The sequence below is a fragment of the Canis lupus genome, chromosome 21 (assembly GCF_003254725.2).
Source record: "Canis lupus dingo isolate Sandy chromosome 21, ASM325472v2, whole genome shotgun sequence".
Lineage (NCBI taxonomy): Eukaryota > Metazoa > Chordata > Mammalia > Carnivora > Canidae > Canis > Canis lupus.
In genome coordinates this window covers 34203177-34215257 of record NC_064263.1, presented here as the reverse complement: position 1 = coordinate 34215257, position 12081 = coordinate 34203177, and the positions used below count along the sequence as shown (strand labels likewise).

At 39.8% G+C, this 12081-nt stretch overlaps 1 protein-coding gene across 3 annotated transcripts in view; it reads left to right on the top strand.

The window, feature by feature from the left end:
* The first annotated feature begins 11759 nt into the window (after positions 1-11759).
* The window catches only part of RNF141 (ring finger protein 141), a 41932-nt gene continuing 41610 nt past the window's right edge, over positions 11760-12081 (top strand). Inside the window, exon 1 of one of the 3 annotated variants that reach the window (XM_025459479.3) lies at positions 11760-11876. The gene's annotated coding sequence lies outside the window, so the exon portion shown is untranslated. The remainder of the gene's footprint in view (positions 11877-12081) is intronic. The other 2 variants (XM_025459478.3, XM_035704080.2) reach the window with 2 other exon arrangements.

Below are 12081 nucleotides of genomic sequence, written 5' to 3'. Positions count from 1 at the left end.
TGAAACCAAAACCAGATAAAGACATCATGAAAAAAAAGAACTACAGGCCAATATCTCAGATGAATATAGATGCAAAAATACTCAACAAAACATTATCAAACAAAATCCAACAATACATTAACAAAATCATCCACCATAATAAGGTGAGATCTATTACTGGGATGCAAGGGTGGTTCAATATCCACAAATCAAGGATTCCTGGGTGGCTCAGCTGGTTAAGCATCTGACTCTTATTTTGGCTCAGATCATGATCTCAGGGTTGTAAGATCAAGCCCCATGTCCACACCTAGTGAGAAGCCTGCTTAAGAACCTCTCTCTCCCTCTCCCTCTGCCGTCCCCAACTCCCTCTCTAAATATATATATTTATAAATATATATGTGCATATGTTTATATATGTTTATATTTGCATATACATTTGTAAATCAACAAACATGACACATCACAATAAGAGAAAGAATGCAAACCACACGATCATTTCAACAGATGCAAAAAAAAAAAAGCATTTAACAAAGTATAACACCCATTCATCATAAAACCCTCAACAAGGTAGATTAACAAACCTCAATATAATAAAGGCCTTATATGTAAACCCATAGCTCACATCATATGCAATGGGGAAAAACTGATAACTTTTCCTATAAGGTCAGGAACAAGAAAGGATGTCCTCTCACCACTCTCATTCAACATAGTACTAGAAGTTCTATCCACACCAATCAGATAAGAAAAAGAAATAAAAGGCATCCAAATTAGTAAGGAAGAAGTAAAACTTTCACTATTTGCAGATGACATGATACTATATAGAGAGAGCCTTAAAGACTCCACCAGAAAACTAACAGATCTGATAAGTGAATTCAGTAAAGTCACAAGATACAAAATCAATGTACAGAAATCTGTTGCATTCCTATACACTAATAATGAAGCAGCAGAGAGTGAAATTAAGAACATAATCCCAGGGATCCCTGGGTGGCTCAGTGGTTTAGCTCCTGCCTTTGGCCCAGGGCGTGATCCTGGAGTCCCAGGATCGAGTCCCACGTCGGGCTCCCTGCATGGAGCCTGCTTCTCCCTCTGCCTGTGTCTCTGCCTCTCTCTCTCTCTCTCTCTCCCTATGTCTATCATGAATAAATAAATAAATCTTTAAAAAAAAAAGAACATAATCCCACTTACAATTTCACCAAAACCAATAAAATATCTATGGATAAACTTAACCAAGGAGGTGAAAGACTACTCTGAAAACTATAAAACATTGATGAAATTTAAGATGACACAAAGAAGTGGAAAGACATTCCATGCTCATGGATTGGAAGAACAAATATTGTTAAAATGTCTCTACTGCCCAAAGGAATCTACACATTTAATGTGATCCCTATCAAAATATCAACAGCTTTTTTCACAGAATTAGAACAAACAATCCTAAAATTTATATGGAACCAAAAAAGACCCCAAACAGCCAAAGCAATCTTGAAAAAGAAAAACAAAACCAAAAGTATCATAATTCCAGGCTTCAAGTTATATTACAAAGCTGTAGTAATCACAACAGTATGGTACTGGCATAAAAATAGACACACAGATCCATGGAGCAGAATAGAAAACCCAGAAATAAACCCACAATTGTATGGTCAACTAATATTCGACAAACAAGGAATGATTATACAATGAGAAAAGACAGCCTCTTCAACAAAATAGTGTTAGGAAAACTGGACAGCTACATATAAAGCATGAAACTGGACCACTTTCTTGCACCATATACAAAAATAAATGCAAGATTGATAAAAGACCTAAATGTGAGACCTGCAACCATAAAATCCTTGAAGAGAACACAGGCAATAATTTTGCTGACATCAGCCATAGCTACATTTTTCTAGATATGTCTCCTGAGGCAAGGGAAATAAAAGCAAAAATCAACTATTAGGGCAGCCCGGGTGGCTCAGTGGTTTATTTTTTTTAATTATTATTATTATTATTATTATTATTATTATTATTTTTAATGATAGTCACAGAGAGAGAGAGAGAGAGGCAGAGACATAGGCAGAGGGAGAAGCAGGCTCCATGCACCGGGACCCCAACGTGGGACTCGATCCCCGGTCTCCAGGATCACGCCCTGGGCCAAAGGCAGGCGCTAAACCGCTGCGCCACCCAGGGATCCCTGGCTCAGTGGTTTAGCGCCACCTTCAGCCCAGGGTGTGATCCTAGGGACCTGGAATCGAGTCCCACATCCGGCTCCTCTGCCTTCTCTCTGCCTCTCTCTCTGTATCTCTCGCAAATAAATAAACAAAATCTTTTTTTTTTTAAGTCAACTATTAACACTACATCAGAATAAAGTCTGCAGAGTGAAGGAAATAATCGATAAAACTAAAAGGCAAGCTACTGACTGTGAGAAGATATTTGCAAATGACCTATCCAGTAAACAGTAGCCAAAATATATAAAGAACTTATACAACTCAACACCAAAAAACCAAATAATCCAATTTAAAAATGAGCAGAAGACATGAACAAATATTTTTCTGAAAAAGACCAAGAGACGCATAAAAAGATGCTCAACATCATTCATCATCAGGAAAATGCAAATCAAAACTGCAATGAGATATCACCTCACACCTGTCAGAATGGTTAAAGTAAAAAACACAAGAAATAACAAGTGTTGGTGAGGATGTGGAGAAAAAGGACGCTTTGTGCACTGTTGGGATACAACTGATTCATCTAGTGTTGAAAACCGTATGAAGTTTCCTCAAAAAGTAAAAAATATCCAGTAATCACACAACTGGGTATTTACTCAAAAATACAAAAACACTAATTCAAGGGATACATGCACCACCCCTATTTTTTGTAGCATTATTTACAATAGCCAAATTATGGAAGCACCCCAAGTTCCAACAAGAGATGTGATGTATATATATTCCCATATATATAGGAATATTATTCAGCCATAAAAAAAGAATGAAGTCTTGCCATTTACAACATGGTTGAATCTAGAGAGTACAATGCTAAGTGAAATAAGCCAGAGAAAGACAAATACCATAGGATTTCACTCATATGTTGAATTTAAGAAACAAAACAAATAAGCAAAGGAAGAGAGAGAGAGAGAAACCAAGAAACAGACTCTTTAACTATAGAAAACAAACTGATGGTCAACAGAGGGAGCTGGGTGGGAGGATGGGTGGGATAGGTGATGAGGATTAAAGAGTACACTTATCATGATGAGCATTGAGCAATGTATAGAATTGTTGAATCACTATATTGTATACCTGAAACTAATATAACACTGTTCATTTACTATACTAGAATTAAAATTTTAAACTTAATAAAAAACAAAAACAGAAAATAATCTATTAAAGATATACTATCAAGTGGAAAAACAACAGAAATTTCTGTGGTAGAGGTAGGGTTAAGAGATGTCTAAATCCAACTAGATCAAGCATGGAAAATACATCTGGGTTGTAAATCTAGAAAGGAGGACGGCAGAAGGTGTATGCCATTAGTAGACAAAAGAGACAATGTGAACTTACCATGGATATTGACTGATCTGTCGAGGCAAACCTGATCCCAATTTGGACTAAAACATGGTTTTGCCTGTGGTGGATCTTGCCCTGTTGCTGACACCCCAATGCAGGTAAGTCAAAGTATTAAGATGCACAATCAAATAACACTTAAAGAACGCTGGGTGCCCTACATCTGCACAGGGGAAAAAGTCATGTGATGCCAACCAGAGCTGTGGAACAATTCAATCTTTAATATAAGCAAGAGAATATTCCCATCCTTGCTCCCACTTCTATATGTCCCCTTTCTAATACCACCCCACCACAGGAAAAGGAGGTACTAACCCAACTGGTAACAGCCAAGATCTCTACTGGTGGGTGGAGCTATTCTGCTTTAAAGCTCATTACCTATTCCTAGCACTCAATGGATGCTTTCTGTCTCAGATCCTGGCAGGGCCTGGTTCCTAGAGGCAAGCAGGACATTCAAACATGCTCACAAGCAAGTATGGTCACCTTACATATGGCATTAAGTTTTTCCCACTGCTCTTGCCCTAATTACACTCCAATGAGTACAATTATGTCTTCTACTAGATGCACTGACCACTTCTACTTGTTTCTTTCCCATGACGCATGATGACGATTTCCTCTAGCTATCAGGTACCATGGCCTCTACTCAAGACCTGCTTCTTCTATATTCTCTGGGAACTGCCACACTCACAAGGTACCACTGACTATGCAAAATTCTTCTGCTGCTTCTCTGGTTATGTTCTAGAATGCATCTACCAAGGAAAAATGCTATCCCCTAGATGATGACTTGTCTACTAGAGACTGCTGCCTTTTCCTTCAGTTACCAGAAAATTCTTCAAGCACTGCCATCTCTGCCAGGTATTACTGTAGTTGTTATTGCCTGACACTAGTGCTGATGCACTGGAATCCTTAAATTCCCAAAGTTAAGAAATGAATCTAGATAGGCTTGTGAGATTTAGCAAAACAAATACCAGAAAATCCAATTTCAGAAAATTCAGAAAATCCAAATTCAGAAATCTGAATTTCAGTCAATAATAATATTTTATTGTAAGTATATCCCATATATATGTGTGAAGTAATATTTTGTGCATACATACCAAAAATTATTGTTTACTTGAAATTCAAATTTAACTGGGTGTCATGTATTTTATCTACCAATCCTAGTGGATGATAAGAGAATTAGTACTTCTCATTCCATTTGTGCTTAACTCTATTAGAAATGGACCAGAGGGCAGCCCTGGTGACTCAGTGGTTTAGCGCCACCTTTGGCCCCAGGCGTGATCCTGGAGACCAGCATCAAGTCCCACCTCAGGCTCCCTGCATGGAGCCCGCCTCTCCCTCTCTCTCTCTCTGTGTCTCTCATGAATAAATAAGTAAAATCTTTTTAAAAATTTTTTAAAATGGCAAATATATGAAATAAGCTCACTATTACTCATAATAAGAAAAATGAAAATTAAAACTAATCCCTGCTATACCAATTCTATCAGATTGGCACAAATTCAAAAAAAATATGATAGAATATTCTTTTGACCCAGGTATGCAGAGCACTCTCATCTATTACTTTTGAGAATCCCATAGAGAGGACTTTGGTAATATCTGGGGGGAAAAAAAAGTTAAATTACTTACATAAAAGGTCATTCACTGTTTAACTCTATGGGTAACAGCAACCCAAACATCCATCAAAAGGAGTTTGGTTGAAGAAACTATGATAAATCAATAAACTGGAATTCTCCATACTTGTCAAAAAAAATGAGGTAGATCTCCATTCTTTAATTATACTAAGTGATCTTCAGGATATATTACTAAGTGAAAAAAAAGAGGAAGTTACAGAACACTATACTTAGTGTAATGATAGGACAGCAAACACAAACATTTTTATTTCTATTTATATTTGTGTATGTATTCACTTATATTTACAAAAATCCTGTAAACAAAGACTAAAATGTTTAAATATAGGAAAAGGAGGTAACAGAGTAGAGGACTGAGAATGGGCATGATACTTCTCCAAATATGCCTTATTATGTAGTTCTAACTTTGGAAACATAGAAAACTTTGACATTTCAAAAGTAAACTTAAGCAATTTCTAAAAATAAAAAAACAAACTGAGGAACCACTAAAAAAACAGGAGATTATTTCAAGGAGCTCAATCACAGCTATTTTGACTCTACATTATTAGTGATACATGCTTTTTTAATATTTTATTTATTTATTTATTTATTATGAGTGACACACAGAGAGAGAGAGGCAGATACATAGGCAGAGGGAGAAGCAGGCTCCATGAAGGGAGCCCGATGTGGGACTCGATCCGGGGACTCCAGGATCACGCCCTGAGCCATAAGGCAGACGTTCAACCGCTGAGCCACCCAGGCATCCCTAGTGATACATGTTCTAAGGACAAATAGAGCAGTAAGTATATATAAATTTCATTTGGTAACCAAATAGCCAATAGTAATATTGATATTTTTATTTTGAATCTATTTTCTTATAATATAAATAATTACTTAATGTTATTAGGTAATAAGATTTGCAATGTGAGATTAAAGAGATACAACTATTAAAATTGGTTATATTTAAAATCTTGTAATATTACATTTAAATTAGGAATAGCAGTATACACTCTAAACTGTTATTTTCTTCCAAATGTATATATTTCCAACAAACAAACAAAAAATATATATTCCCTAGCTCTGTCTTCTGAAAAGGACTAAAAGTAATGACAGTCCAATAGCTATAAATACATCTAGCAACCAAGACTGTGGTCTCTAAATACCATTCCCCATTGAAAGAATACAGAACTCCTTGGAGGAATGGCTGGTTCCAGGTCTAAAACAGGAAATACAGAAGATAAGCCAGGAAGGAACCAAAATGCAAGAAAGCCGTCCTGTCAAAAAAAAAAACAGTATGATGTGGTTACCACTTGCCAAATATGGAACTACACAACAAAAGTCATACTAAATGCTATCAATCAAGTATATAAAACCCATAAATTTGCAGTTATACTAAAAACAATTAAATTCCACACATTGGACATCATTGCTAGTAAGTAGGCACTAACTCTTAAAAGAAAGAATTGGCATCTTTCTTGCCTTTCCTGAATGGACAGTATTTCAAGGTAACCAAATAGCCCCAGTTTATACAGAAAAGTTTTTTACAGAAATGACACTAATAAATAAATAATTAGAAAGTCACCATTTTTTAATCCCTAATAAAGTGGATTCAGGCTACCATCCTAATGGATAAAATGATTAGATAAAATATTGATTAGAACCCCCATGATAAGTCTTAAAGTGAGGACAAGCAGATATTGTGGGCTCTCTGATGTAACATGAAGCACACAGTACCACTTATAAAGTATTCTGGCCAGAATAGTCAAACCTCTAAAGCCAAACTGCATTTATGAAAATATGAGGAGAAAAAGCACAAAGTAAATAACCCTATAAGGAAGAAAACAGATAAATCCAGAATATAGGAATAGTCCATATAACCCAATCAACCTAATGTGATAGTCTTTATGTATCAGTGTGGCTAGATTTTAGTCCCTGGTTATTCAATCAAACACTAATCTAAATGTTGCTATGAAGGTATTTTGTATATGTAAGTCCATAATCAATTGAATTTAAGTTAAGGGAGATCGTCCTACATAATCTGGATGGGTCTGATTTGATCAGTTGAAAGAATTTAAGAGCAGAACAGAGGCTGTACAGAAAAATTTTATCTGTGCATAGTGGTTTCAGTTCATGCCCACAAATTCCATTTCTATCTTGTCTTACCAGCTTTCCCAACTGAGTATGCCAATTCTTTGCAATAAATGTCTTATATCTCCCACTTGTTCTGTTTCTCTGGTCAAACCCCAATACATCCAGTTTCTGCAATAACTTAATCGTATGAAAAAAGGAGGGGGGGGGAAGACTGCTTTCAAAGGAAATTTCAAATATAACAGTCAAAATGTAATGAGAGGATCTTGTTTGGATCCTAATTCAAAACAAAGTAGTAAAAATTTACTATCTGTAAGGATAGTAGATAATCTAGGAAATATAATTATGAACTGGCTGCTTCTAAGCCTTGTTTTCCATGTAGCAGAGTGATAAAACTGACCTGGGTTTTGCTGTCTGGAGTAAACTGTGTCATTTCCCATTGGCCTGTCTGTGGCAACAAAGACCCAAACAACCAAGGTGGATAGTTCCCAGCTCTTGAAATTTCTGACTTCATTCCCCCTGGCCCTGTCAGAAAACACTAGCTTGACCTTTCCTTGTTAAACATGATAATGGTAAGGTTTGAGTTTTGCACTTACATGAAGAGAAAAGTGACTTCTTTGATCCTTAGGTTATTAGGCCTAGCTGGCTTGGGGGAAAAAAAATAGACTTACAGCCAGAAGAGTTTAAAGGAGAGAGATGTCTGATTGACAGTATTAAAACACTGATGTGACAGGATGTGACAGCTAGAGAAGAGAATGTTAACTTGTCTCCTAGCCAAAAAGGTTGTCAGGGAAGTGGATTCCTGATTTCAGTAAAATAGAAAGTGTTCAAAGGAAAAGCAAATAATGGTAGAGGTGTTGTTGGCTGGAGAATGGGAATTCCTGAGGTCAAACTGAGATAGCTAAAGCAGAGAGGAAGCTAGCCTGGGGTGAATGAAGGCGAGGCATGCCAAAAGAAAGTGGGACATAAAGAGTTTCAAAGATCAGTGGTCATAGGATATAGCAATAAAGGATTGTAGAGAGAATGGGAGGTGGTATGGAATGACAGGATAACAATGGGGGCAGGTAGTATATACAATGATCCCCAAGATCCAGGTAGATCTTTGAGACAATGAGATGGTAAAATCATCCATTTAAAAGGAGTTCCCCTGGCAGCCCTGGTGGCCCAGTGGTTTAGCACCGCCTTCAGCCCGAGGTGAGATCCTGGAGACCCGAGATCGAGCCCACATCAGGCTCCCTGCATGGAGCCTGCTTCTCCCTCTGCCTGTGTCTCTGCCTCTGTGTGTGTGTGTGTGTGTTTGTGTGTGTGTGTGTGTCTCATGAATAAATAAATAAAATCTTTAAAAAAATAAAATAATAAAATAAAATGAGTTCCCAAATACTGGGGTCCATTTTGTTGATATGACCTGGCTAATACTGAGCACCAGCACCTTTATGATATAGATTTAATAAATATAATATTTTAAGTTGCTTGGTCTGCCAGCAAGATACAAGATGGACTGAATAGTAAATATGTTTCAGGATAAGTTGATGGCTAAGATGTTAGTATACTAATCTGTCAAATAACAAGGAACTTATACTGAGATGATGGTATGGAATTGACAAGAACAGGTTAAGCCCAAGAGTAGAAATATAATGTATAGCTAAAACTTGAGGTTCTGAAATCAGATGGTAGATTTGAATCCCTGCTCTACCACTTATGAACTAAGTGACCTTGGACAATTTATTTAACCTCTCCAGGACCATTTTCTCTTCTTTAAAATTGAGATGATATCGACATTTTTTAGGGCTGTTGTTAGACTTACAAGTGAGATAATACATATAGAATACTTTTGGTGTCTGACACACTAAAAACTCAAAAAAAATACAATAAAAAAATAAAACAAGGAGAAATTTTTTTTAATTTTTATTTATTTATGATAGTCACACAGAGAGAGAGAGAGAGAGAGAGAGAGAGAGAGGCAGAGACACAGGCAGAGGGAGAAGCAGGCTCCATGCACCGGGAGCCTGACATGGGATTCGATCCTGGGTCTCCAGGATCGCGCCCTGGGCCAAAGGCAGGCGCCAAACCGCTGAGCCACCCAGGGATCCCAAAACAAGGAGAAATTTTAAAGAAAGTACAGGATACCATGACAGAATGCTTTAGGAGACAGAAAGAAATCTCTTCATATGATTTAGTCTGAGAGACCAGAAGGAATGCTGAAGCTCCTTTGATACAGAAATTCTTGAATTCAAATGCCCATTATTGTGGTATATTCATTCCTCTGGGAGATATTCTATATAAATATGGAAATACAGGATTGGGACAATAATGAAGGATAACAATTAACGATGTTGATTAGGAAATCATCTGAACACAGGGATGCCTGGGTGGCTCAGTGGTTGAATTGTCCTGGCATATTTGTTGCAAATCAGTAGGACAATAATAAGGATTATTTTAAAAACTGTAATAGAGGAGATTAGAAATTCTGAAATAGGAATTATGAAGTTATTTTGTAGCAGGCAAAGGAAACTTTTATTTTTCTTACATATAAAAAAGATGTAGGAAAATGTTTGTAAGAAATAGTTGTAAGTAGGGACACCTGGGTGTCTCAGTGGTTGAGCATCTGCCTTTGGCTCTGGGTGTGATCTCAGGCTCTGGGGGTTGAGTCCCGCGTCGGGATCCCCGTAAGGAGCCTGCTTCTCCCTCTGCCTTTGTCTCTGCCTCGCTCTCTGTGTCTCTCCTGAATAAATAAAATATTTAAAAAAGTATTTTTGACTGCAAATACAGTGTTATATCTTCCTTTCCAATCTGCATGCCTTTTATTTCTTTGTCTGGTTTTATTGCACTGACTGGAACCTCAAACTATATTTAATTGAAGGAAAATTTTATAGAGAAATATTCCTGACTCCCAGGCCCAGATTAGGCTAAACTATAGGACTTTGTTGAATTTAATTAGATTTCTTTTTTAATTTACTAAATCATTACCTATATCTCATTCTTGGGCTTAGTTTCTCCAATGTTCCTATCTTCATCACATCTTCAAATACTGAACAACTGTACTGCAGGCCAGGCTCTGTGCTAGTTGTCAGGGAGACAATCCTCAGAACCTTCTCCATAAGGTATAAAAGTACACAGACAACACAGACCCTGGCCCTGATGACGTCTTACCATCTTACTGAGGCAGTTTACAATAAGAGTTAAAAGCACAGGCTGATGGTTCAGGCAGCACGGGTCTGAATACAGCTCTGCTCCTTAGCTGGTTGGTTGACCTTGGAAAAGCTAATGGACTTTCTTATTTCTTCAACTGTAAAATGAAAGTATTAACATTACCTATCTCATAGGATTGCTGTGAGGTTATTAATTCATACCTTTATAGTATGTAAAGCAGGGGTGCCTGGGTGGCTCAGCCAGTTGGGCATCTGCCTTTGGCTCAGGTCATGATCTCAGGGTCCTGGGATAGAGCCTGCTTCTCCCTCTCCTCCCCACCTCATGTTCTCTCTCACTATCTCCATCACTATCTCTGTATCTCTCAAATAAAATCTTTTTTTTTTTTAAGAACTTAAAACAGACTTTTTTTTTTTTTTTTAAGATTTTATTTATTTATTCATGAGAGACACAGGCAGAGGGAGAAGCAGGCTCCATGCAGGGAGCCTGATGTGGGACTCAGATCCCAGGTCTCCAGGGTCAGGCCCTGGGCTGAAGGCGGCGCTAAATCACTGAGCCACCGGGAGCTGCCCCAACAGGGCTTGTTCTAATGGTCGATAAGTATCATCCATTATTAGAGGGCAGGATTAATGCATCACAGGACACATCTACAAAAGATTGAAGGACAAGTGTCCTCATATGAAGAACCATAAATAGTTTAATTTAGCTGCTAAGTAGCTTAATTTAGTTTAACCTACCGTAAGTGGTTTAAAACCTGAGGTTAAATCCTTGCTCTGCTGTTTACTAGCTACGAATCTTTGAGCAAACTGCTTAAACGAGGGCAAGGCCTGTACGGTGACCTAATCTAACACTTGGCACACAACAGATGCGTACCGGACGGCAACAATACCGCCGACATCCACGCTAATTGCTGCCGCTGTATGAGGGCTTACCGTTTGGGCTGCCGTGCTACCCACTCTCCACGGTCTTTCATGCCTCTTAACCTACCCAGGTTATCAGCGGCCCCACCTCACGGTAGAGTAGCAAGATTACCTTTGTGTAGCTACGACCACTGGGAGGCTGGAGGCCTAACAAGCGGTGGCTTGGACTGTCCAAGCCTCGGCCAAACCCAGGATGTGTACAGTGCGGCCTTTGTCAGCAGCTGGGCCCTGCGCAGCTGCTCGGGAGATGGCGCCAGGGGAGGCGGCAGTCGGCCAGGCGGGAGCCGGGCCTAGAGGAGCCCGCCCGGCGAAGCTCTCCCGCCGCCTCTGGGCGCGGCCCCCTCTCCTCTCACCTGGCCTCACCGGCTCAGGCCTCGTCGAGGGTCCTCACACACAGAGGCGGGGGACACCGCGAGCGCCCTGCGCCTGGGAGAGGCTGGGCGCCGTTTCCAGGCAACGCGCTGGGGGCGGGGCGGGCCTTTGCGTCACTGAGGCGCGCCCCGGGCGCAGGCCGAGCGGGCGTCGCCGCCGCCGCCGCCGCCTCCACCTGCGGGCCTGAGCCGTGGGCTGAGGCGGAGCTGCTGCCGCCGGAAGCGCGATGCCTTGAACCTGGGGTGAGCTGCGCGGAGCCGTCCTTTCGCCGTTCCCCTTCCTTGTTGCTCCAAGACCCCAGGGCTGGGAGGAGAAACGCGGGCCAGCCCTCGGCTGCCGAGCGGCGCTTCACTGGGGAAACAGGCCTGGCCCCGCCACCCTTTCTAGGCCTCGGCTTAGGGCGCAGCGCTGGCTTGGGAGGCGCTTCCGCGGACACTCCGGCCCCAA